The 27,675-nt window shown below is 43.1% G+C and overlaps 1 long non-coding RNA gene across 1 annotated transcript in view; it reads left to right on the plus strand.

The window, feature by feature from the left end:
* Positions 1 to 25,994, plus strand: part of LOC138638350 (uncharacterized) — a 31,943-nt gene extending 5,949 nt beyond the window's left edge. Inside the window, exons 2-3 of the long non-coding RNA XR_011312487.1 lie at positions 11,695 to 11,752; positions 25,983 to 25,994. This is a non-coding gene — a long non-coding RNA (uncharacterized lncRNA). The remainder of the gene's footprint in view (positions 1 to 11,694; positions 11,753 to 25,982) is intronic.
* Positions 25,995 to 27,675: the final 1,681 nt, after the last annotated feature.

Below are 27,675 nucleotides of genomic sequence, written 5' to 3' on the forward strand. Positions count from 1 at the left end.
GGAGAGGAGTCTCCAGTGGCTTTGTGTCTTGTAGAGGACAGACTGATCCTGCGGTGCTCCAGAGCGGGGTGCCACTCACAACGTATTGACTGTGTTGCAGCGTTTTTGTTTTTCGTTGTTGTTTTAACTGTTTTAGCCTGAAAGGCTGAGATTATTTTCCCTCGTGTTGGTTTATGTCATTTTATAATAAACCTACCCAGGATTTAAAGAGACAGTGTTCATATTTTTCCTACCTCCGTATACCGCCACGTGAGTTGAACTGCCACAGATGGACATTTAAAATTACACTAAATGTCTCCAATATACTTTGGTCTATGGGGTAAGATTTCTCCTTGTGGAGAGTGACATACCAGCTCTGGCTTGTCAAGATAAGGAGGCTTATTTGCCTTGCAATGCTCCTCTGGGAAATTTTATATGCAAATTGCCTCTTCAGAGAGAAAGTGGACTTGAACTCTATGGCGCCACCTGTTGGAAGTAGCTATCCTACAAGTCACAAGACTTGCAAGACTCGTTAAAGGGTTAATTGTGACTTGTAGAATCGCTACTTCCAATAGGTGGCGCTATAGAGTTCAAGTCCTCTTTCTCTCTGAAGAGGCAATTTGCATATCCAATATACTTTGTATTAAAACTCTGTGCTTCTCTGGCAATCTCAAAAACATTTCAGTGATAGCATCGATCTCCATTTTATTATGGAGCACGTTTCTTTGTGTGTTTCATACCATTCATGGAATTCCTCAGTTTTGTCTTCCTCTTTCTTTTTGTTCCACACACTACACGCTTGACAGAACCTACTTTTAACCGCAGCGTTGAGAACTTTTTCCGAATCTTTTCCAGTTAGAGTCGACACACCTAATACATTTTTTCCATGTTCTGTCGCTGGATACGGTTAAATGTGCTGCAACATTTCCAGTTTCTTCTGCTTGCAAACTGTGTTGGTTGCCTCAAAATATCAGTTTTTTAGAACAATATGGACACGCTTTATAATCTCTCGACCCTTTTTTTATCCATTAAATTTTTTTTTAACTTCTAAAATTCACTAATAACTTTGTTAGCATCCACTCATCTCGACGATCACCTATAGCAACTGGAGTGTAGCTTTCAGCATTGAAGCTGCTGAGGTAAAGTGAAAGCTGAGCTCTGATTGGTTGCTATGGACAACTGGAACAGTCCGACTGTGATGCAGTTTTATTAACTGAGATTTGAGATCCTTCAGAACACATTTTCATACTTGATACTTATTCCTAAGGCGGGAAAAGAACATCTGGATTGCTCTAATTATCGTCCGATAGCCTTATTAAACTCAGACTTGAAAATATTTACCCGTATGTTGGCTAATAGACTTAATCAGTGGCTACCCCTGCCTATTAGTAAGGATCAGGTAGGCATTGTCCCTTTTTGCCAGGGAGAGGACAACACCAGAAAGACAATAGATTTGATTGATGTGTCCAACAAAAATAAAACACAAAGGCTTATTTTAAGCTTAGACGCAGAGAAGGCATTTGAGTGACTTAATTGGTCTTTCTTGTTTGAAACAGTGAAAACAATTGGTATCTCGGGAGCTTTTTTTACAGCATTAAAGGCATTGTATAAATCCCCATCAGCCTCATTAAATTGCCCTTTTGTGTCTCCCCCTCTTTTCTCATCTCTAATGGCACTAGACAGGGATGCCCTCCTTCCCCCCTATTATACGTAATGTGTATAGAGCCTCTAGCAGCAATGATACATCAAAATCATATCTCAGGGGTAGAAGTCAAGAATAAGGTATTTAAGATTTCATTGTTTGCCGATGACATTTTACTGACGCTCACTAAACTTCATATAACACTCCCCAACCTCATAGTCACGTTGAAGGAGTATGGACAGCTGTTGGGATATAAATTTAATACCTCTAAAACAGAGGTCTTACCCTTGAACATTCCCCCTAATATCCTTGACTATTTAAAGACAAACTTTAAATTTAAATGGAAAACCGAGGCTATTAAATACTTGAGGGTTAATCTGTCCTCTTCCTATAACAATTTATATAATTATATCTGTCCCTCTCTTGTTGGAGAGTTGAGGAGACTTTTGACTAAGTGGATGCTACTTTCGCTCTCACCCATTGGCCGGATAGCTTCAGTTAAGATGACTCTCCTGCCTAAGCTACTTTATTATTTTGAGACTCTCCCCATTAAGGTCCCCCTTGGGGAACTTGGGTTTCTCCAAGCTGCTATAATGAAGTTCATATGGAACGAAAGATGCCATAGAATATCCAAAAGTGTTCCCACATCTCATAGATCATGAGGGAGCTTGTCTGTGCCAGATATCGTTAAATACTGTTGAGCAGCACACCTGAGGAGGATTCCCTTGTGGGCTTCATTATGGGCTTACAATCTTTGGACTAAAATAGAAAAAATATGGTTCGCTCCAATCCACCCAAACTAACTTTTGTGGTGAACTAAGTCTATTAAGATACCATTTACTTTGTTGGGCCCTATGTAGTTTACGAGGGATCTGTGGCTCTCATGTGCAAGGCGTTTTGGTTTGGCCTCTCCCAATTCCCCAATGATATCTTTTATATACCAGCCTCTGGTGCCAAACAGTTTGGAACCGACAATGGTCCACCCCCGGATTTTGGCAGGATTATTTAGATTTGCAGATTTGGTGGATGTGAACACATTGGAAGTTCTCTCGTTTGATTATATAAAATCTAAATTTTCTATAACTTATAGAGTTCTTCCAATTCATGCAGATTAAGCACCTGTCGTCTTGACTATATGGCTCAATGAAGGTTTCTCAACCGATGAAATTTGAGATGCTTTGTAAGAAAGGCACGTCAACTAAAGGGTTAATATCAGATATTTACAGGATCTTGGGTTCTCCTTGGACTGACCCTCCTTGAAACATCTGTATATGGTTAGATGGGAGTATCTTCTGGGAAGGAAGTCATCTCCCCAATGCTGTCAGAATATATGGGAAAAGGCATCCAAATCCTCTATCTGCACCCTTTATAAGGAAAACCAATATACAATTTTGATGTTTTGGTATCACACTCCAGAGCTCCTTCATAGACTGAACCACCAGCTCCCAAATATTTGCTGGTGTTATTGCTCAGCACCGGGTTCTCAGTTCTACATTTTTTGGTCTTTCCCTTGGATGGCTGGATTTTGGGAAAAGGTGAAAACCTTAAGGCCGGCTTCACACTCAGCGTATGAAAATACGGTCCGTATATTACGGCCGTAATACGCTGAAAAGTCCCGAAAATAGTGGTCCGTAGCTCCTCCGTAGGCAGGGTGTTTCAGCGTTTTTTGCGCATGGCATCCTCCGTATGTAATCCGTATGGCAGCCGTAATGCGTGAGGACAACCAGCAGAGGGCGCCTCTTATGATCTCGAGCAAGGGAGCTTTCTAGGAAAGTTCCCACGATCTAGGAACAGCCAGCAGAGGGCACCTCACCGCAAATGAAGCTAAATATAGGTCATTGACCTATATTTAGCTTCATTCGCCGGGGTTTTGCAGAAATGAGCAGCCTGCATTAGCGGAGCTCGTGTCTGCAAAATATTTTAACCCCTTCAGATGGATCTACATCGTTGGACCTTACAGATCCTCGGAAGGTAAGGATATTGTTGGTTTATTTTTTTTTTTTAATTTACAGATCGAGGGTCTTCAGTGAGTGGATTGAGAGTAGAATAAATTAATACAGCAGCCTTTGTGATTTTTTCAATAAATTAATTTTTAATAATGTGTGTGTGTTTTTTTTTAACCCTTTACTAGTATTGGATTAATAATGGATAGGTGTCATAATTGACGCCTCTCCATTATTAATCTGGCTTAATGTCACCTTACAATAGCAAGGTGGCATTAACCCTTCATTACCCCATATCCCACCGCTACACGGGAATGGGAAGAGAGTGGCCAAGTGCCAGAATAGGCGCATCTTCCAGATGTGCCTTTTCTGGGGTGGCTGGGGGCAGATGTTTTTAGCCAGGGGGGGCCAATAACCATGGACCCTCTCCAGGCTATTAATATCTGCCCTCAGTCACTGGCTTTACCACTCTGGCGGAGAAAATTGTGCGGGAGCCCACGCCAATTTTTTCCGCCATTTAACCCCTTATTTTACTAGCTAGAACGGCCAAATTTTGCATATACACACTACTGACATTAGTAGTGTGGAATATGCAAAAAAAATGGTGATATGAGATGGTTTACTGTATGTAAACCATGTCACATATCATGTCGGGTTTAGGAAGGAGAAAGCAAAAGCCGGTAATTGAATTACCGGCTTTTCACTCTAACAGCGCTGCGTATTCCTCGCAAGTCACACTGCTGGTCCGTGTGTAATCCGTATTTTTGGGGCTTCCATAGACTTTCATTGACGTTTTATTTGCGCAATACGGTGACAAACGCAGCATGCTGCGATTTTCTACGGCCGTAGAAAGCCGTATAATACGGATCAGTTTAATAAGGCAGATAGGAGCAGGGGCATAGAGAATAATTGTGCCGTATTTTTTGCGAGTTTTACGGACGTAGTTTCTGCCCTCTTACGTCCGTAAAACTCGCAAGTGTGAAGCCGGCCTAATACAAAAAGTTCTATATGTGAAGGTTGATCTGGAGCCTTCTATATACCTACTAAATGTTTCCCCTAGAGGGATTGGGAAGAATTCGACCAGACTGCTGTTACATCTGTTGATGGCAGCTAGATGTTTGATTGTCCTTCATTGAAGACAGACTACTCCCTCCTCTTATCAGACAGTTTTGGATAGAATAGCCAACATCTGCAGGATGGAGCACATGACAGCCTTATTGAATGCGAGTTTGGATAGATTTGAGATCGTATGGGCTCCCTGGGACTATTTTAGGGCCCAAAACAACATTAGCATGTTGGTTTTTGAACAGGTTTTTTCTTCCCTTCCCTATGTGTATGTCTCGTCTTATTTAGGATTGTGATTTTATAAAAATTGTAATATGAGTATGGGAATGGAGTCATCTTAACTTGGTATCATTTAGCACTGCTGTTGCACTTTCTGTCTTTTTCTGTTCTATTGCACAATATGTGTTGCTGCCACTGGGGGAAACGTCTTCCAAGAGTTCATTCTAATTGTACTCCATTCTTTCTGACCCTCTGATTGTAGCATTTTATAAAATTAAATAAAAATTACACACAAGGCAGACAGAATGCTCCATTGTACATTGTGCATTCAGAGAGGATGCCGGAGATCGCTCCCTATAAGGTGCCATAACTTTTTCAATATTGCAAATCAAGCTAAATCGTTTTACAGATCTATTGTCTACACTAAATACATGAAAAATATGGAAAAATAAATATGTTTTTCCCCGATCCGCTAGACTGGAATACCCCTTTAACAGAAACTATTTAAATGAGCTGCTGTTAGACCTTTTTAACATTGACCTTTTTAGCACTATTTTTTTCATATGTTAGTGGTTATCTACTATATAAAGCTGAATGTGTGTATGTGTGTGTGTATATATGTATGTCCGGGATTGGCATCTGCACCGTCGCAGCTACAGCCACAAAATTTTGCACAGTCACACGTCTGGACCCCGAGAGCGTCATAGGCTATATTGTGAGGTGAAATTTTAACCCCGCGCGTTCCAATTCACCAAACAATTTTGCCCCTATCTACATAATGGGGAAAAAAGTGAAAGGAAAAGTGTTGGAGGCGTCGAAGCTACAGCCACAAAATTTTGCACAGTCACACGTCTGGACCCCGAGAGCGTCATAGGCTATGTTGTGAGGCGAAATTTTAACCCCACGCGTTCCAATTCACCAAACAATTTTGCCCCTATCTACATAATGGGGAAAAAAGTGAAAGGAAAAGTGTTGGAGGCGTCGAAGCTACAGCCACAAAATTTTGCACAGTCACACGTCTGGACCCCGAGAGCGTCATAGGCTATGTTGTGAGGTGAAATTTTAACCCCGTGCATTCCAATTCACCAAACAATTTTGCCCCTATCTACGTAATGGGGAAAAAAGTGAAAGGAAAAGTGTTGGAGGCGTCGAAGCTACAGCCACAAAATTTTGCACAGTCACACGTCTGGACCCCGAGAGCGTCATAGGCTATGTTGTGAGGTGAAATTTTAACCCCGCGCTTTCCAATTCACCAAACTATTTTGCCCCTATCTACATAATGGGGAAAAATGAAAGGAAAAGTGTTGGAGGCGTCGAAACTACAGCCACCAAATCTTGCACAGTCACATGTCTGGACCCTGAGAGCATCATAGGCTATGTTGTGAGGTGAAATTTTAACCCCGCGCTTTCCAATTCACCAAACTATTTTGCCCCTATCTACATAATGGTGAAAAAGTGAAAGGAAAAGTGTTGGAGGCGTCGCAGCTACAGTCACAAAATTTTGCACAGTCACACGTCTGGACCCCGAGAGCATCATAGGCTATGTTGTGAGGTGAAATTTTAACCCCGTGCTTTCCAATTCACCAAACAATTTTGCCCCTATTTACATAATGGGAAAAAATGAAAGGAAAAGTGTTGGAGGCGTCGAAACTACAGCCACCAAATCTTGCACAGTCACATGTCTGGACCCTGAGAGCATCATAGGCTATGTTGTGAGGTGAAATTTTAACCCCGCGCTTTCCAATTCACCAAACTATTTTGCCCCTATCTACATAATGGGGAAAAAGTGAAAGGAAAAGTGTTGGAGGCGTCGCAGCTACAGCCACAAAATTTTGCACAGTCACACGTCCAGACCCTGAGAGCGTCATAGGCTATATTGTGAGGTGAAATTTTAACCCCGTGCTTTCCAATTCACCAAACAATTTTGCCCCTATCTACATAATGGGAAAAAATGAAAGGAAAAGTGTTGGAGGCAAATTGACAGCTGCCAGATGTGAACAAGGGGGACGTAAAGAGTGAGAGCGATGGCGCCAAAGAGTATGTACCGTACAGTTGCTAAGGTGGGGCCCCGACATGGGATACTCACCACACACGGGGATATGAACACACACACAAAATGCGCCACACACTACCACGTGCTTGAACACATATCACCCTCAGCACACATTTCACCACACATTCTCCAACCTCGCCACATAAAAGTCGAAACACAAAAGTCGCCGCTCAAAACTCGCCACGCGCAGAACTCGCCACATGCAAAAACTAGGCTCTTGCAAAACTCGCCACAAGTGCAAAACTCACCTCATGGAAAACTCGCCACACGCAAAACTTGCACACGCGGAAAAATTGCCACATGCACAAAAGTTGCAACACATGCAAAATTTGCCTCACACAAAACTTGCACATACTCAAAAGGCACCACACAAAACTTGCCACGCGCAAAACTCGCCATGCGCAAAACTTGCTGCACACAACTTGCTACACTAACCTGTTACATGCAACTCGACACACAAAAAGGTGCTACACGCATGTTGCCACACAAAACTCATCTCACAAAAGTCGCTACATGCATGTCGCCACACGCAACTCAACACACACAACTTGACAAATGAAACTCGCCCTAAAACACACACAAGTCTGGTCTTATCCTTCAAAAATAAAAATCTGATTAATAAGCAGACAAACTACAACAAATGTACCATATAGGAAATACGGCAGCTGTCAGTCACATGACCTGTCTATTATGTGTATGTGTGAGCTAATATATACTGCCAGGGGGAGGGCTTCCTGTTGGCTGGGGATTTATCAGGCTGCAATTTAGCTTACAAATACTGAGGTAAAAATACTGAGCAAATAACGTGTGAACGAGGTCTAATACAGGAGGAGATGACACACAGGTAGAAACTATATACAGGGAAGATGACACACAGATATATACTATATACAGGAGAGATGACACACAGGTATATACTATATAGAGGAGGAGATGGCATACAGGTACATATATATACAGGAGGAGATGACACACAGGTATATACTATATATAGGAGCAGATGACCTACAGGTATATACTATATACAGGAAGAGATGACATACAGGTATATGCTATATATAGAAGATGACATGCAGGTATATACTATATACAGGAGGAGATGACACACAGATATATACTATATACAGGGGAGATGACACACAGGTATATACAGGAGGAGATGACATACAGGTATATACTATATATAGAAGGAGATGACATTCAGGTATATACTATATATAGGGGAGATGACACACAGCAGGTATATAATATATACAGGGGAGATGACATACAGGTATATACTATATACAGGAGATGACATACAGATGTATACTATATATAAGGGAGATGACAAACATGTATATACTGAGGTGATGAGGTGAAAATGAGAGGTGTGAGGTGAAAATGAAAAGGTGTGAGTGCAAAATGAGAGGAGTGAGGAAAAATAATGGAGTGATCAGAAAATGACAGATGTGAGGTTGAAATGACAAGTGTTAGGGGGGAATGAGAGGAGTGAGGGAGAAAATGAGAGATGTGAGGGAGAAAATGAGAGATGTGAGGGGGAAAATGAAAGATGTGATTGGGAAAATGAGAGGCGTGATGGGAAAATAAGAGAAGTGAGGTGCCATAACTAACCACAGATATTTACTATGCCCAGGCAACGCCGGGCTCTTCAGCTAGTCATTTAATAAAATTGATTGTGTTTTGAGTATGCAATCATCCTCCAGTATCATACCCCTGATATGCAGATTGTAGTCTGATCCAAGTTTGTTTGTTTTTTTTATAATTGAGGGAGTACATCTCCCAGTGATATAGGCTGGATGTGAGGACTCTATTAGTGATTAGCAAGCGTGCTCTTAAAACGTTTTATCCAAGTATCTTGGGTGTGATTGGATAATACGCTGCTCAAAAAAATAAAGGGAACACTAACATACCACATGCTAGATATCACTGAATGAAATATTCCAGTTGCAAATCTTTATTAATTACATAGTGGAATGTGTTGAGAATAATAAAACAGAAAAATCATCAATGTAAATCAAAATTAATTTCCCATGGAGGTCTGCATTTGGAATGATACTCAAAATCAAAGTGGAAAATTAAATTTCCAACTGATTCAACTTCAATGTAAATGCCTCAAGACAATGAAATGATGCTCAGTTGTGTGTGTGGCCTCCAAGTGTCTGTATGACCTCCGTACAATGCCTGGGCATGCTCCTGATGAGGCGGTGGATTTTCTCCTGAAGAATCTCCTCCCAGTCGTGGATTAAAGCATCAGTAAACTCCTAAACAGTCTGTGGTGCAACGTGGCATTGGTGGATGGAACGAGACAAGATGCCTCATACGTGCTCAATTGGATTTAGGGAATGGGCAGCCCAGTCCATAGCATCAATGCTATCATCATGCATTAACTTCTGATACACTTCAGCCACGAGGCCAAGCATTATCAGGCATCAGAAGGAATCCAGGGTTCACAGCAACTGTATATGGTCTTACAGTGGGTCTGAGGATCTCATCCCGATACCTAATGGCAGTCAGGGTACCTCTGGCTAGCACACGGAGGGCTCTGCAGCCCTGCAAAGAAACACCTCCCTACACCATTACTGACCCACTGCCAAAACCGGTCATACTGAAGGATGTTGCAGACAATAGAATGTTCTCCATGGTGTCTCCAGACTCTGTCACATGTGCTCAGTGTGAACCTGCTCTTTCGTGAAGAGCACAGGACGTCAATGTTGAATCTGCCAATCTTGGTGTTCGCTGGCAAATACCAGCTGCCCTACATGGTGTTGGGCTGTAAGCACAACAGCCACTTGTGGATGTCAGGCCCAAATACTACCCTCATGAAGTCTGTTTCTGACAGTTCGAGCTGACACGTGAATGGCACTACTTCTCCTGTCTCTCCTTGCACAAAGGAGGAGGTATCGGTCCCGCTGCTGGGTTGTTTTGTGAACATTTAAAAATAAAAACTGAGTGAGGGTGTACATAGTCTTTATTATGTTTGATTAAATAGCTTCATCTTATTCCCTAACACTTTGCAGACATTATCATCACTGTCCCTGTTGGGGTTCACAGTCTAAATGTATCTTTGCATTGAGAGAGGAAAGCCAGGAAAAACAGACTTGCCGATGTCCTTGGTGACCTTTCAACCTTTTTCACATCTTGAGTCAACATATCGTATCACAATGATTGCATGGGCTTTGATTGACAGGTGGGTTTCTGCTGACGGACTTCCTCTGTTACCCCATTGCTGCCCTGCTATATGAATTTATACGTATTATTGACAAATAATAATGCTTTGGTACCCCAAAGTTATATTTTGGAAATCAACAGATTATAAAGTTTCGTACTGGGACAGGAATATTGAAGTTTGTGTTATATGAACCACAAGTTAGAAAATATTATGGTATATGCAAAAAGCCACATCAGATTTGTTTTATACCTGTACAACAGAAGATATTGCCATGTTTTTGTGTGCCCTGTTTGTTAATTGTACTTGTATGGTAATATCGAGCGGCTAGTCTCCGTTCCCATGATATTTGGGATTTTGCTTATTAATTATGACTTGATGTACTTTTAAGTTTTGTTTATCTGCTTTATTTTATTATGCCCAAAATGCTGATAAATACAAAATACAAAACTTTCTTATACTCTTAGCAATATATTCATCTCTGGAGACTTATTCAAGGTTAAAATGAATTAAATTTCTGTTTGAAAAAAAGCAAAAACAAAAAAACAGCACTATAAATTTTCACAGTGGGTACAGTATAAAACAATGAAGGCAGCAGTTTATACTCAATACATGTTTCTCCATAGGGAGCCTATCCTGCATTGGAGTGTGAATATAAACTACTTACTGTATGAAAGATCCATAGTCTTATTCAAGGACAATATGAAGAATGCGCTGGAATACCAAAGTATTCGCTCATTTAGATGTTCTTACAACACTAAACTACTGGCTCCACAATCCCCTGCAGAACAAGTGCGTGCGCTCTCATGTGTGTAGTTAGGAATAGTGATGAGCGAGATCTTATCCGAGCATGCTCGTGTCCTAATTGAGTATTTGCAATGTGCTTGAAAAAAATGCTGTTCGCCAGCCGCAACGCATGCAGGGATTGCCTAACAAACAGTCACGAGACACACAGCCTAAGCGAGTCGAGAAGTTTTTTTGAGAATGACAAAAATACTCGATTAGGACATGAGCGTGCTCGGATAACACCTTATCCAAGCACTCCCGCTCATCACTACAGAGAAAGCTAACCCCGCCCACACCAGGCTCTACATGAACAAAGTTCATAGACAGTGAGCTACTTATCACAGGAGGAGGCGTTGCTGGACTAATGAAGTCCAGCAATGTTAATCTCTTAGTGATAAATCCTTCACAGATAGTAAACAACAGCACGCACTTTGAGAAGTGACACATCGCTGAAATCTGTTTCAGCCTCCATATCCTGCTGTCTTCAGATTACATAACAAAAACTTGCTGAGAGATTCCCTTTAAGGTGCTCATTCACAATAGATATAGTTTGATTGGCAGTTATCTCTCCTGACTCCCATGCATATGAACACATGGCCGAGTACTCATGTGGTTTCCTCGAGAAGAGAGGAGGCTTATCTCCAAGGATCGGGGAATTGAATTCATACTATATATGATCCTTTTTGCTCCCAACATCATTATTGTTTAGGGCCCCAAACACATCAGATATGTATGGGGGCCCATTTGGTGCATTCATATAGGGCAAAGTGTGTGTAATTGATTAATTAATCTGAAATGTACAGTATATTATCTGTCTTTTTCTAATCTCCTCTTGCAGATTTCTTATCATAGATGACATCAAAATTGAATCTGCAGGATAACAAAGAGTCTGTAAGGTAAAATGTTGCAAAATTTGTAATTAAATGCAATTGTAAAATAATATATTTTGAACCCCAAAGACTAGTATACAGGTTTATAAAAAATGTCTACAAAGGTGGACAACCCTTTAATTTTATGGAGCGTTTTCTTTTTTTTTTGCAACAAATATGAATTTACTGTGATAGTGTTATGTTCCTTACTCTGGAACACCTTCAAATAGCTAGAGAAGAACTAACAAAAGGAAGCTCTTTCTCCAATGATCTCAGCCTGATCAAGTACTACAGTGACTGGCATATGAGGCTATGTGCACACGATGCGGATTTTGCTGTGGATCCGCAGTGGATCTGCAGCTGCGGGTCCGCAGCAGCTTTCCATGCGTTTACATTACCATGTAAACTTATGGAAAACGCAATCTGCAGTGCCCATGCTGCGGAAAAAAACACGCGGAAACGCTGCGGGTTACATTCCACAGCATGTCAATTCTTTGTGCGAATTCTGCTGCAGTTTACACCTGCTCCACAATAGGAATCCGCAGGTGTAAAACTGCAGGTGGAATCCGCACAAAATCCACATAAAAACCGCGGTAAATCCGCAGGTAAAACACAGTGCCTTTTACCTGCGGATTTCTGAAAACCGTTGCGGAAAAATCCGCAGCCTTCAAAAATACGTGTGCACATACCCTGAGACTTACCTCCGAAGCAGTGGCTTTAATTTCCGCTAATGGCTGATCACTGGGGTTTCTGAAGTCAGACCTGCCATAGAGGTTAGGCATACAGACTCCAAAGGGCGCAATTCATTATTCCATTTGTACCTTTTGTTGTCCAGTTTGTTTTTTTCTGCCTGATTTATTTTTATTTGCACCTCTTTTTTTTTTTTCATTTGCAATTTTTTAAATTCTATTTTAAATGTATTCACTTTTTTTTTATGTTCGTCCTTGGAGTTTCCAGATATTTTCTGCTGATATTTATGAACTGCTACATAAAAAGCCACAATTTTTTTGCACAAATGTACTACAATGACTACTCTGCAGTGATTTTATGTATGTCTGTATGCTTTGCTAAAATCTTGTGTGATTTTAGCCAAAAGTGATTTTTTTAATGCTCAAAATTAGCTGAAAAGTATAAAGACAAATATAAAGAACATTTTTTTTTTTTGCAAAATACATGAACCGCATACGCCAATTTTGAAGAATTTGGCATAAAAAACATCAACGAATGCAACAAGACAAAAAAACAAAAGTGATTTTAAAAGAAAAAAACGCAAATAATGAATCGGGCCCCAAGTTTTTTTCACGTCTCTTGAAGGTGGTATTCGGCGTCTCACAATGCTTCAGAAGGACATACAGAAATTCTTCTAGAAAACATCTGACTTCCTTTATTTGGGAAATAGAATACATATGCAGCAATTTACACTTTTGTATGTTAAATGAGTATGTAAGGCTGGTTTCACACTTGCGTTTTTGAACGCATGCGTTTTTAAAAAAAAACGCATGGTACAAAAACGCATGTAAACGCGTATAAACGCTGTGTTCTTTTGACGCACGCGTTTAACGCGTGCGTCAAAAAAACGCAGCGTTTACACGCGTTTACATGCGTTTTTGCATGCGTTTGCGTTTTTTTGGGGATTTAAAAAAAATAAATAAATTAAAAAAAAAGGTTACCAGACACAACCAATGGGAATAGAGAGGGCGTACATGATTGGCAATCAATATATAGACCCTAGGGGAACAGAAATTTTCAGAGCTTGCTACTGTTTCCGGTGTCATGATGGATCTTTCAATGGCGAACTTTTATTTCAAACTGGAGTTCAGCTTCAAGATTTTCCTTGCCTGTGTTTTTGCTTGGGAGCAAGACCGAAACCGCCAAAGATGGAGAAGGAGACAGCGTCGGCGTTTTTGGAGGCACCCCATCATTGAAGTGCGTGAGACCCGTGGAGCATATCACACGCTCTATGCGGAGCTGAATGCCAACCCGGAGAAATTCCAGGATTACACTAGAATGTCTCAGGATTCTTTCCGGGATTTACTGTCTCGTGTAGAAGGTTCCATACGGCGACAGGACACACGGCTCCGTAGAGCAATTCCACCCGAGGAACGTCTGTTAGTGACATTACGGTACGTTCCAAAACTAAACCAATGACAGTCCAAATTTTTGGTTTTGACATGTATTTTGGGTTGTTTTTTTTTACCTTTTTCTTATTTAAAAACACCATTAAGAGCAGATTTTAATTTTTTTTTTTGTTTCCTTTTCTTCTAGATTTCTGGCCACAGGAGAGAGTTTATCTTCCCTGCACTTCCAATACCGACTTGGAATCTCAACCCTGTCCGGAATTGTTGTGGACACCTGTCGTGCGTTATGGAATGTACTCCGTGAGGAGTTTATACCCGTACCCACCGTGGACATGTGGCGGGAAGTATCAAAAACATTTTTGAACGTGTGTGATTTTCCAAACTGTTTAGGGGCGGTGGACAGGAAGCACATCCGCATTGTTAAACCTGCCAGAACCGGATCTGAGTTTTTTAATTATAAAAAATATTTTTCGGTAGTGCTCATGGCAATAGCGGATGCGGAGTGTCGCTTCATCGCCGTGGACATTGGAGCTTTTGGCCGTGGCAATGATTCCCAGACATTCAAGAGCTCGGATATGGGCCGTCGGGTATATGGCAACAATTTTAATTTTCCCCCTCCACAGCCTCTCCCCAACACTCAAGGCCCACCGCTGCCATTTGTTATGGTTGGGGATGAGGCCTTCCAGATGTGTGAAAATCTCCTGAAGCCCTATTCTAGTAGGGACTTGGACCACACACGCAGAATATACAACTACAGACTGACCAGGGCCAGAAGAACCGTAGAGTGCAGCTTTGGCATTCTGGTTGCTAAATGGCGCATTCTTGCAACAGCCATCAATCTAAAAGTGGAAACTGTGGACGAGGTGGTCAAAGCCTGTGTGGTTCTACACAATTATATAATGGCTAAGGAGCGACCCCACATTGAACTTGATGAACCAGTTTCACACCCATTGCCAGATTTTCAGCATCACCCGATGCGGTCAACTGCAGCCGTTGGTCTTATGCGGGACCAATTTGCGGCCTATTTTGTGTCCGATATTGGACGGGTTTCATGGCAGGACAATGTTGTTTAAATGTCCTGTTGTATGTTAATGTTTACCAATTATTAAATACTGATACAAATTTTTCTAATTAATAAACTTTTTTGTGTTCACCAGGTCTCCTGTCTTTTTCCTCTCTAAAAAAAGTTTGAACAAAGATGGGCAGTAGATATGTATATCATAATTTGTAATCCAAAACCAGGAGTGGGTGATAGTTGATGAGGTAATAATTAGATTTTTTTAATCATAATTGACCTCTGTTGCACTCCCTATTTTGGTTTACAAAGAATGATATAAACACGCATACTTATAATAATGTAACCAGATTTAAATTTATTTATTGGTAATCTTCTTGACGTCATTGCGTCAAGACTGGCACGCTCTCTATACCCGTCAAGTCAAGTGTAAGAAATAATGAATTCATGATGAACATATACATGATCATGAATTCAAAATTTCTTACACCTGCCCAGGTGAGGATAGATAGTTAGCGTGTGCCAACCATTGTCCCATCAGTTTGACAAAAATTGTCACATAATGTGCTATATAGAATATGGTGAATATACAAGTCAGTAATCAACTAAACAGGTCAGGTGTCTATTTTGACATCTGACCGGTTCAGTTGAGTTCTGAACTTGATTGCCACCATTTTCTCTTTGGACAGTGACACTACACTAGTTAAAAATTAAAAATAAGAGTATGGAAATAACTGCTATTTTTTTGGCCAACTCATATCTGTATACTAAAGAAACACATATAGATGTTGTCTGGTATTTTATACTACTGGAGATATGTGTAGGCCAAAAGAATAAGTGTGTGACGAACTTTATTGGTGTGTATTGAGAGCGGTGAAAGACACAATAAACCAAACATAATTGTTGCAAATAATCTTTTTTTTTTATTGAGGAAAAACAACAATTTATTTTTTGGTACCGCGCCGGGTTGAACCACGCCGGCTTGGGGTTGAGTGACGTAACTGGGGGGTATTCAGAACTGAAGCCTGGCTCACCGTGGAGGAGGCAGAGGTGGCAGGAGAATGGGCAAGAAAACTTGAAGGGTCTGGAAGTTCGGGGATGGGGCTTAAAACATGAGGGGCTTGAGACACACTGGAAGGTTGAGACACATCGGTAGGTGATGGGGGAGGAATAATCAAAGTTTTTTGTTTTTTATGAGTTTTGCCAGTTTTACGTTGGGTTTTCCGGGTTGGGGGAAGTCTTCTGGGGCTAGGTTGTAAAGTGTAGGCGGGAGACACGTCAGGACCCGGCTCCACAATTAAACAGTCAGTCTCCATTGTGGAGCGCTCGGCAATGTCTGAGTCCAATGGGGGAAAAGATAAAGTCCCGCCTGGGTCCTGGTGCCTCGTTGGGGGGGGGGGGGGGAACAAAAACCCTCCCAGGATCCTGGTGCCTCGTTGGGGGGGGAACATAACACCCTCCCAGGTTCCTGGTGCATCGTTGGGGGGGGAACATAAAGCCATGGATGGGTCCTGCTGCATCGGGGTGGGCTGCATCGGGGTGGGTCCTGTCCGGAAAGGTATGGCTTGGTCGTGCTGCATCATGGGGGGCCCGGTGCGATACGCCATGGATGGGTCCTGCTGCATCGGGGGGTGTCCTGCCCGGAAAGCAACGCCTCGGTCCTGCTGCATCGGGGTGGGTCCGGTCCGATATGCCAGGCCTCGGTCCTGCTGCATCGGGGGTGGGCCGGTCCGATATTGCATGGATGGGTCCTGCTGCATCGGGAGGGTGCCGGGCCGATAAGCCACGCCAGGGTCCTGCGTCATCGTGGTGTGAGCGGAGGAGGTCCAAGCCGGAGCAGCGGTCGTCACGGTGGTGGCGGTGGGATGTCCAACAGCACTCATCATCGTGTTGGCGCTGTAGTGGAGTACACCTGTAGAGGGAATAGAGGTGGCCGTGCAGTGGTATGCAGCAGAGGTAGGAATAGTGTTTACTTGTGACAGTGACGGCACAGTTGGATATGCCGCCACATTACGACTCTGACTCTGCTGCATAGCCTGCACAAAAGCAACATTGCAGGCCTGCATCACACTCAGCTGGAGATCAGTGCTAAGGTGTTCCGACATGCCCTGTTCGATTTGATTAAAAAAATGATGAGCTGGCTTCTGGAGGTCGGCTTTCACTTTCATTATCAATCCGGTCGTCGTCCCGTTGTGAAACCTAAAATTAAAAGAAAATCATTTAAGTTTGCTCAACCACAGTTGGAAAAATAAGACACGAAGATGAGAAAGGGCAGGAATATGAAAGACAACTTTAAGAAAAGGATGATACAAGAAAAATGTAAAGAAAAACAAGGGTACAGAAAAGGAAAGAATATTACAATAAGGACAGTCTGCCTGGTATACATACCCGCTGCCGTCTTCCACCTGGACCTTGACTCCGCTGCTCAGTACCTCTCTGTCCCTCAGTTGAAGTGCTCTATAAAATTAAAAAAAAAAATTGCCTCATGTGTCGATGTGACAGTCAATACTTACCAAGCTGATGGACAAAAAAATTACCTCGCTCACGTGATCCACTTCTGATTGCCGTGGCTGGAACTCCTCATCAGACGAAGAAACCGGAGAAGACATTCTGATGCGTGTTGAAAGAAAAAAATTGAAGAAATTAGGACATGTAGATCCAAAAAATTGAAAATGAATGCATTGGCTAGGATATACTCACATTGCTCTGTGTCTTGTCCAACAATGCGTCCGGGCAGGGTGCTGTCTTCTTTGGAGTCTGATGAGAAGTGACCAGAAACTTCCCCCAACCTTCCTTTTATAACCCTGCTGCTATGGGGGAGGCTTATCAGTGTCTAGACATCCTTATCTACAGTTAATTCAATGGTGCCAAAAAAAACGCATGCGTCAAAAAAACGCATGCAAACGCATGTCCAAAAAAACGCATGCGTCCCCATTGACTCCAATGCATTTTTTGTAAAAAAAAACACGCATGTAAACGCATGCGTTTTTTTTGGGGAAAAAAACGCCCCTCAAAATACTACAAGTTGCATTTTAGAAAATGAACGCATGCAGTAAAAAAACGCATGCGTTCACAAACGCGTGCAAACGCGTACACCAAAAAACGCATGCGTTTTCAATGTTAAATATAGGGAAAAAAACGCATGCGTTTTTTTGGTAAAAAAACGCTGCAGACAAAAACGCAAGTGTGAAACCACCCTAAGAATTCCAGCGGACTTGTAAATTGATCTAATCTGTGGAGTACTATAAAACCTTAATTGTAGTGAGTAAAATAAGGCGTTCACATGGGAAACTCTGCACAGGAATGATCCCATTGTACAGAAAAGCAGAGTTGGGTTTCACATGAAAACTACAAATGATGCGTCCCATAGATTTTACACCCCTTACAGCTACATTCTTCACAACATAAAATTCAGTCCACCTCTGTCGGAAATTTGTATGTAGGTTTTTCATGATCATTGATGTTAAAGGTAGCAACAGACAAAGAGCAATAACCTTAATTATACACCCAATGTAATACAATTATATGACTCAGGGACAGGAAATAGTATTGGCGCAGAATGCAAACATTGCAAGGTGCAACCCCCCAACCCTTCATCCTCATACATTTCCCTATGCAAACTTTTTAACACACTACTTAGAGAAACGAGGGCATCAATTAAAGGGAACCTATTACGTCCTTTATTGCTATTAAACTGCCCCCAACATCATGCTAGTGATGCACATTCCATCACTAACATATTTGTCTCAAGCCAAATGTCCCAGTATTTAGATCACTATTTCTACTTTGGTGATTGCTCCACATACCTTCTGTTTCAGTCGCGGGGGGGGGGGGGGGCTCTAGCTTTTCAGTCACGGTCAATCAAATGCATTTTGAAATTCTCCACGCCCATCATATTAGCATTCCTTCCCACGTTACCGCAATCTCCCAGCACTCCCACTTGTGCAATGACGCTCAGGTTTCTGAGCATGTGCACTGAATCTGGATGTACATCTCAGCTAAATATCCTATGTGCGTATGCTCCGGAGCCGCTGAGTGTCCGTGGTCACATGACAGTTTGTGAGCATACACGCCTGTCTTCTCACTCACCGCACTGCGGCTCCGAAGCATGCGCACATAGGATCTGTACCTGGGACGTACACCCAGATTCTGTACGCATGCCCACAAAGCTGAGCGCCATGTACCCAGCGACTCCGGTCGCATCACACGTGCGCCTACATGGACAGGACTTCTTGCTGCATCCAGTATATTTGTTCTGATGAAGGTTCAGATGTGGACCAAAAATGTTCGACTTGCCTTTATGGATGTACATCAATAAACCTTTTGCATATGATAATTATTCATCTAGAGTGGCAAGTTTTTTTGGATTTGGATTTCATTAGTGTTTCATCGCTTTTTCTCTTCAGAGAGGAAGAGGACTAGAACTCTAGCGCCACCTATTGGAAGTAGCAATCCTAAAGTCAATAATAGGTCTTGTATACAGGGTGTTCACACTGGGATGCATTGAGAGAGTGCTGGCCAGTCCGCCTAGTCAAATAGTAAGGGTGTGACTAATGGGCTGAGAACCAGACACTATGTGTTACCTACATGTGAACAGCACCCTATACAGGCCTCTATTGTGCAAATGTATATTAAGCAGTCACCCCCTCCATGAGGCCAGTCTCACACGTCCAGATAATTCCGGTACCGGAAAAATCGGTACTGGAATTATCCATGTCCGTGTGTCCATGCGTTTATGTGGCACATCAGTGTGGCACACGTGCGGCATCCATGTGCCGCCCGTGTGCCGACTGAGTATCACACGCACCGTGCAGGAGATAGTGCTACAGTTAAGCGCTGTCCCCTGCATCTGGTGCTGAAGCCGCTAATCATTTCTTCTCTCCAGCATTGTTCGCTGGAGAGAAGATATGAAAACTCTTTTTTTTGTGTTTAAAAAAAAGATTCCTGTCCCCAACCCCCTCCCACCCCCTGTGCAACCCCCCCACCCCACCCCGCTGTTAATAAAATACTTACCCTGCTTCCCCGCTGGCGCTGCTTCCTGTCCTTGCCGCAGCTTCTCCTGTATGTGCGGTCATGTGGTGCCGCCTATTCCAGTGATGAATATGCGGCTCCACCTCCCATCGGGGTGGAGCCGCATATTCATCACTGTGTAAGAGGGTGAACTGTAGTCCCACTGAGAGGGCACTAGGACCCTGTGGTTTTTGCCTGTTGCAGCAAAGGACAGACCGTGCAAAACTCCCAGAGACAATGTGTGCTGGGGGGTGGGGTCTAATGTCTCCGGTGTAAAGTGAAACTAAGAAGTGAGAGCTGAGAGAGAAAAGGCGGGAAGCAAAAGGAGAAGCTGCTGTGAGATCTTAAAAAGAGACTGTGTGGATTTACTGCAAGTGTTTTTGGAGGAAAAGAAGCTTTTGAGAGACTTTTTGTTGCTAACGTTCCCCTGGAAAAGAGCTAACCTTTTGTTTAACTCTGTGAGAGACTTGTGTTGCTAACGTTTCCTGGAGAGGAGCTAACCCTTTATCTAAGAAAAGACTGAGACTTTACTAAGAACCCAGTACGTATTTGGAAGTCTGTGGATTCCCTGTGCATTGAGTGGAGGAACAAGTCTGGACAGACTGCTGATACAGAGACGGACGGATTGTCGTGGAAGCATTCCTAGGAGCTACAGAAGCAGAGACTACATCGTGAGACCACTAACTAAGTTCCCGGCGTTTGGGCTCGGCATCGGCCGACAAGACAAGAGGAGCTTGCTGTAACTTATTGGCGCTGAAGATAAGGACTGGCTGCAGTCTGTGCGGATTCCTGCCTGAGAGGAAATCCATCTCAGGATACGGTACCATAGTTATAGATACCCGGGTATCTCTGCTCAGAGTGTTAAATTGTTACTTTAGAGGTGTATCTTATATTAGAGTTGTGTAAGTTATACTCAATGTGCCATTCCAGGGGCTCCCTTAATAACACTACATTCAATTTACACTTGTTCCTGTTTTTAGTTGCCTGTTAGGTAAATTTCTTACTAGTCTGTTGTAGTATACAGTTCTCAGGAGACCTTGGAGTGGCACAGTGATTTCAGCTGCTGCTGAGCTAGTGTATCTTTGGGGTGCATCTGCCTTAATATTCTCCATATTACCTTGATTATTTTGCCTTTGAGTAAATACCGTTGGAGATTTCTGCCTTGGTCTTGGTTTGTGACTCACTGGATCTTATTCGGACCTCTGGTCATTACAACTGTAATGGGCGGCACCACGTGACCGCACATACAGGAGAAGCTGCGGTGAGGACAGGAAGCAGCGCCAGCGAGGGAGCCGGGTAAGTATTTTATTAACAGCGGGGGGGGGGGGGGGGGGAGGGCGCACAGGGGGTGGGAGGGGATTGGGGACAGGAATCTTTTTTTTAAACACACAAAAAAAGAGTTTTCATATCTTCTCTCCAGCGAACGATGCTGGAGAGAAGAAATGATTAGCGGCTTCAGCACCACGCGGGGGGGACAGCGCTTACAGTAGCGCTGTCTCCTGCATGGCACACGGTCTGCACACGGACAACATCCGTGTGCGGTACGTGTTTTACAAGGACCCATTGACTTTAATGGGTCCGTGTAATACATGCGCTCCCACGAACACGGACATGTCTCCGTGTTTTCCAAACGGACACACGGTTCATGAAAACACGCTGACATGTGCAGAGACACATTGATTTTAATGTGTCTACGTGAGTCAGTGTCTCCGGTATGTGAGGAAACTGTCACCTCACGTACCGGAGCCACTGACATGTGAAACCGGCCTGAACTGGTAGGTTGTGAGTGGCTGACTATTTAGTATTTTGCACTTGTGCTTTGCAACATCTTTGCTATATGGCTTGGCTGCATCCTGTACTGCATTTGTTCAGAGACCTGGGCAGGTAAGCCGTGCTGCCCATTTTTCAGCTGTATTTTTTAATTTTTGGAGGATTTTTAGTCCTCTTTTGTGGCTTTGCTACTAAGTTTAGATCAATCAACCAGAGAAAAATATGAGTACTATGTCCAAAGATATCGTAAAATATACACATTTTATTGTTCATCACATAGTAACATAGTAAATAGATCACAATTAAAAGAAACATACAAAAATAGAGAGGGATCAGATAGAAATTGGCAGCAGGTATCTCAGCATAAATATAATACAGCCGTAAAGTGCCAAGTGCTCATATTGACAAGGGAGGTATAAAAAATGTGACAATGGAGCTAATTCAATCAGTCAAGTGTATATTTTTTGCTTAGTAGCAAGCTCACAACACATATCCAAACTTAATTATCCTCACCCATCCTCTGTTTAAAGGCCAGACCCGTGCCACGCCGCCACCGACGTGCGTTTCGCTGCTCTTTTTCAAGGTGCGGTCAAGTTTAGATCAAGAGAAGGCCTTGAGTATTCACGTTACAAGTAAGCTGAGCAGCAATGTCAAACAGCAGCTGCAAAAGCAAACAAGATTTTATTGTATAAAAAGAGAGATAAAATCCCGCGATCCCAGTGTATTATTACCCCTTTATAAATCACTGGTGAGGCAACATCTAGAATATGGGATCCAGTTTTGGGCTCCACATTTTAAAAAGGATATTCAGAAGTTAGAATCAGTTTAACGACGGGCAACTAGATTATTACAAGGGATGGAAGGCTTAGAAAAAAGACGACTCAGAGGGGATCTCATTTACATGTAGAAATATATGTGTGGCCAGTACAAAACACTGGCACATGACTTGTTCCTTCCAAGGACCATGTTGAGTACTAGGGGGACCTCATTACGGGTGGAAGAAAGGTGATTCCTACAACCAAAAACGAAAGGGTTCTTTACAGTTAGAGCAGTCAGACTGTGGAATGCCCGAGCACAGGAGGCAGCAATGGCAGACACTGTAACAGCTTTTATAAAAGGGCTGGACGATTTCCATGATACACATAACATTACGGGTTATAGCTAGATTAGTGATGAAATGTACAGTTGGTGGAGAAAGGTTGAACTTGATGGAGTTAGGTCTTTGTTCAACCTATGTAACTATGTAACTGCTCTTTTTGGACTGTATTAAACATAGCGATATCTGTGAATAGAACAAAGAATTGTCCTACCTAAATGAAGATTGCTAGGAAATGAATTATCTCTTTCGTTCCTTCCTCTCCTCCCCTGTGGTATACAGCTAGCCAGTGAATTATCACTATCATTAGAGCTATTTTAACGCCAGAATTATTAATAGTAATATAATTATCCATGAAATATAGAAACTAAAAAGAAAAGTGGAGCATTCAGTCTCAGGAAAGTACAAATGAGAGGACATACTGTAATAAGCATGTGGACAGGAGCAGAAAAAATAAGGCTTTGGTATAAAGATAATTTTATATTGGATTTTTGGAATTAAAACTTGTCCTCGTAAAGCAAGGGTGGGGAATGTCCACACTTTATTTACTTGTGCCCTGTACTGCACATAGGCTTGGAGTGGCTATATGCCCTATTGGGCATACTCCTGGTGGGCCATAGTGTTCAACAGCATAATGGGGCCGATGACCCTGTTTTTCTAGCTAATTTTACAACAGGGAAGCAATGTGCGTGTACACACCCACACAAGGCTTTGGTAAATCTGTCATTGCTAAGTTGTAGCTATGAAGTCAGTTAGTCTGAGCTGAATCAGATCCTGCGGTTGCTGTTAGATGGAGCCTCTATGATTTGTAGAGAAAAGTTTCAGTGTCTCCTATGAGAAGTATACAACAGTCTCAGTGTATCCTATGTGATGTATACAGCCATCTCAGTGTACCATAAGTGAGGAATAAAGCAGACTCCGTGTATCCTATGTGATGTATATACAGCAGTCTCAGTGTATCGCAAGTGATGTATATAGCAGCCTCAATGTATTATTTATTATTATTTGTGATGTATGCTGCAGTCTCAGTGTATCATATGTGCTATATGCACAGCATTTTGTTCAGCTGCAAAGCAAAGATGTTCTCTAAACTAGTTACATCAACATCCCACTGCTTAAGGTGGATAAACTTTGCGTGAGCAGTGATGAATTCCCCATTTTGAGGAGACTTGCACTGAAATATGCTTCTGTGTTAGGAACAACTTCTGCCCAAAGTAAAGGTACCGTCACACATAACGATATCGTTAACGATATCGTTGCTTTTTGTGACGTAGCAACGATATCGTTAACGAAATTGTTATGTGTGACAGCGACCAACGATCAGGCCCCTGCTGGGAGATCGTTGGCCGCTGGGGAAAGTCCAGGACTTTATTTTGTCGCTGGATCTCCCGCAGACATCGCTGAATCGGCGTGTGTGACGCCGATTCAGCGATGTCTTCACTGGTAACCAGGGTAAACATCGGGTTACTAAGCGCAGGGCCGCGCTTAGTAACCCGATGTTTACCCTGGTTACCACTGTAAATGTAAAAAAAACAAACACTACATACTCACATTCCGGTGTCTGGTCACGTCCCTCGCCTTCAGCTTCCCGCACTGACTGTGAGCGCCGGCCGCCGTAAGGCAGAGCACAGCGGTGTCGTCACCGCTGTGCTTTACGGCCAGTGCTCAGTCAGTGCGGGAAGCTAAAGGCGAGGGACATGACCAGACACCGGAATGTGAGTATGTAGTGTTTGTTTTTTTAAATTTACAGTGGTAACCAGGGTAAACATCGGGTTACTAAGCGCGGCCCTCCGCTTAGTAACCCGATGTTTACCCTGGTTACCCGGGGACTTCGGGATCGTTGGTCGCTGGAGAGCTGTCTGTGTGACAGCTCTCCAGAGACCAAACAGCGACGCTGCAGCGATCGGCATCGTTGTTTAGATAGCTGCAGCGTCGCTAAATGTGACGGTACCTTAAGTCTGTAATAGAAGGTGCGAATAGCAACACCTAACATCACACGCCTCACCAAACAAAAGCTGTTCTAGACATCACATAAGGGGTGAGTTAATTAACTGTTTGGCCAACTAACAAGCTAATTCTTAAGTTGATAGTTCTGTATACAGGACCGCCATCAGGGCATTACAGCCGTGACTGGCGTATGGGGCCCGCTGAGCAGAGGGGGCCTGCATCGGGCCCCATCTCATCTGCTCACCGGGCCCCCCTGCAGGCGCTGTGGCACGCTATTGACGTGCGGGCGCACGCCCCTGTGTGTCCAGAATGCTGGACACACAGGGGCAGAATGCTGGACACACTGGGACAGAATGCTGGACACACTGGGGCAGAATGCTGGACACACTGGGGCAGAATGCTGGACACATAGGGGCAGAATGCTGGACACACTGGGTCAGAATGCTGGACACACTGGGGGCAGAATGCTGGACACACTGGGGCAGAATGCTGGACACACTGGGGCAGAATGCTGGACACACTGGGGCAGAATGCTGGACACACAGGGGCAGAATGCTGGACATACTTGGGCAGAATGCTGGACACACTGGGGCAGAATGCTGGACACACTGGGGCAGAATGCTGGACACTGTGACAGGGGCAGAATGCTGGACATTGGGGCAGAATGCTGGACACTGGGGCAGAATGCTGGACATTGGGGCAGAATGCGAGACACGGGGCAGAATGGAGATACAGGGCATGATTGGAGACACGGGGCAGGATGAAAGACATGGGGGCATGACTGGAGACAGATGGGGGATGATTGGAGACAGATGGGGCAGAATGGAGACACAGGGGGCATGATTGGAGACAAGTGGCAGGATTGCAGACATGGGGGCATGGTTGGAGACATAGGGGGCAGAATGGAGACATGGGGCAGAATTGGAGACAGATCGTGCAGGATCATGGGGCAGGATGGATATGATGGAGACAGATGGGGCAGGATGGAGAGATCACATGGGGCGATCATATGGGGCAGGATGGGGAGATCATATGGGGCAGAATGGATACTCATGAGGGCAGGATGGGAGAACATATGGCTGACGCCAGGAATGAGACACACGGTGGCCAGGATGGGGAATATTATTACCATAGGGGCTAATTTAGGGATATTATTACTGCAGTGATGTATTTATTTTATTTTTTGAGGACACGGTTTTAAATGGGGGGGGCGGTCCTGTTACTGTGTAGGGTGACACTATGTCGCCTCTTTTTCTTCATGTGGTGTAATGTAGAAGTTGGGAAAAATTAAGTAATGTATTCTACAAGCGGAGCTCAAGATAACTGTGTTATTTCCTGCAGAGAGAAGTCCTGGCTGGATGAAATGATGGCGGTCTGTGCTGGATGAAAGATGAAGGACTTCACCTAGAGACATCACTGGTGAGTCAGTGTGTTACCTATACACTGACACTATACACTGTATACTGTATACAGAGCTCCTGTGTATAATTTCACTAGTGATCACTGTATTATCTGTACACAGACACTGCATACTAAGTACAGATCTCCTGTGTATAATGGCACTTTAGGTGATAGTATGGTGCTTTTTTTTTAATTACTGATCAGAATTGTAGTATTCAGTCACTATGTGGTGGTAATATGTGGTCTGGACATGGTGTTGCGGGATTTGTTCCTTGTATGTGATATTATTCGATCACTGTGGTGGTAATATGCGGTCTGGTCATGGTGTAGCGGTATTTGTTCTTTGTATGTGATATTATTCGATCACTGTGGTGGTAATATGTCATCTGGTCATGGTGTAGCGGTATTTGTTCTTTGTATCTGATATTATTGGTCATTTTAAAAATTGAAAAATAAATAAAAATATACCTAAATTGTGTTGCATATTTTAACAAATATTTAATAGGTTACAGTAGAGTAGGGCCCGGCCAAAAGTTTCTACCGTGTTATGGTGGCGGCTTAAAAAATCTTTTGGCCAAAACAAAAGCTGCTGGCTATATGTGTGATCTGGTGATGGGAACTGTTAATGTGTGATAGGTGAGAAGTGGAGTTTTTCCAAGAGAGAGCGGTGGGACTGTGGACAGTTTGAGGGGTGGAGCGTGGAGGCGGGGCTGAGGTGGAACCTGGGCGGAGTCTCAAGGGGACCCCGAAAATTTTGCCAGTATGGGGCCCCGAAATTTCTAGTGGCAGCCCTGTCTGTATAGTCCTAGGAATGATGTTACAAATATTCAAATAGCCAGTAGGAGGAAATGGGTTGTCCTGGATTAAATCAAAGGATCTAATTTTTCCAGAATTGGCACTACTCTTGTATATGGTCTGTATCCAGTATTGCAGTTCATTAAAACCCAATTGATTTGAGCTGAGCTTCAAAACCAGACTCACTTACATGAGCGTATACATTGAATGAGTGCTATGCAACGTTTTTTTGATAGCACTCGGCCCAATATTATACCATAGGGGAGCGCAGATCTGATTTTTTTTCTTCTCATACCAAGAAAAAGTTGTGCACTCTGCAAGTTGCTGTCCAAATATGATTGCACTCACCTATTCAAGTCTATGAGTGCATGGAAAACATTGGACTGCACTCGTTTGTCATTCGATTGCAGTCTGATTTCCACGGACTCACGTTCTTCATCTCCTCACCTGTGATACAATACTCTCATCCGAGAGAATCGGATCACACTAAGCTTACACTGATAAGAATTTGATCTGAGTGTCATTTACATAATCGATCTGATTGTCTCACAAGAGAGAATCCGCGCTCGTGTCACCCTGGAAAGAAGGTGTTTACAGGTATTTTTGGATAAAATCTCTCTGATTAAATTTAGCAGCTTGTCTTGGTGCATAAAGCTGATCATATACTGAAAGATTATTCTTAACAATTTTATATTTATCAATAGCTGATGACAAAAAGCAGGTTTTCAAGGCTTCATATATTTCTTCAACAGGCGGGATTAAAAGACTAAGGAGATTTGAAAGCTTTGCAGTGCGCCTGTCTGAAGCCAGCAGGCATACACCCGGCTTCAGAGGATCA

This window comes from Ranitomeya imitator, chromosome 5 (genome assembly GCF_032444005.1).
Source record: "Ranitomeya imitator isolate aRanImi1 chromosome 5, aRanImi1.pri, whole genome shotgun sequence".
In the NCBI taxonomy this organism is placed as follows: Eukaryota; Metazoa; Chordata; class Amphibia; order Anura; family Dendrobatidae; genus Ranitomeya; species Ranitomeya imitator.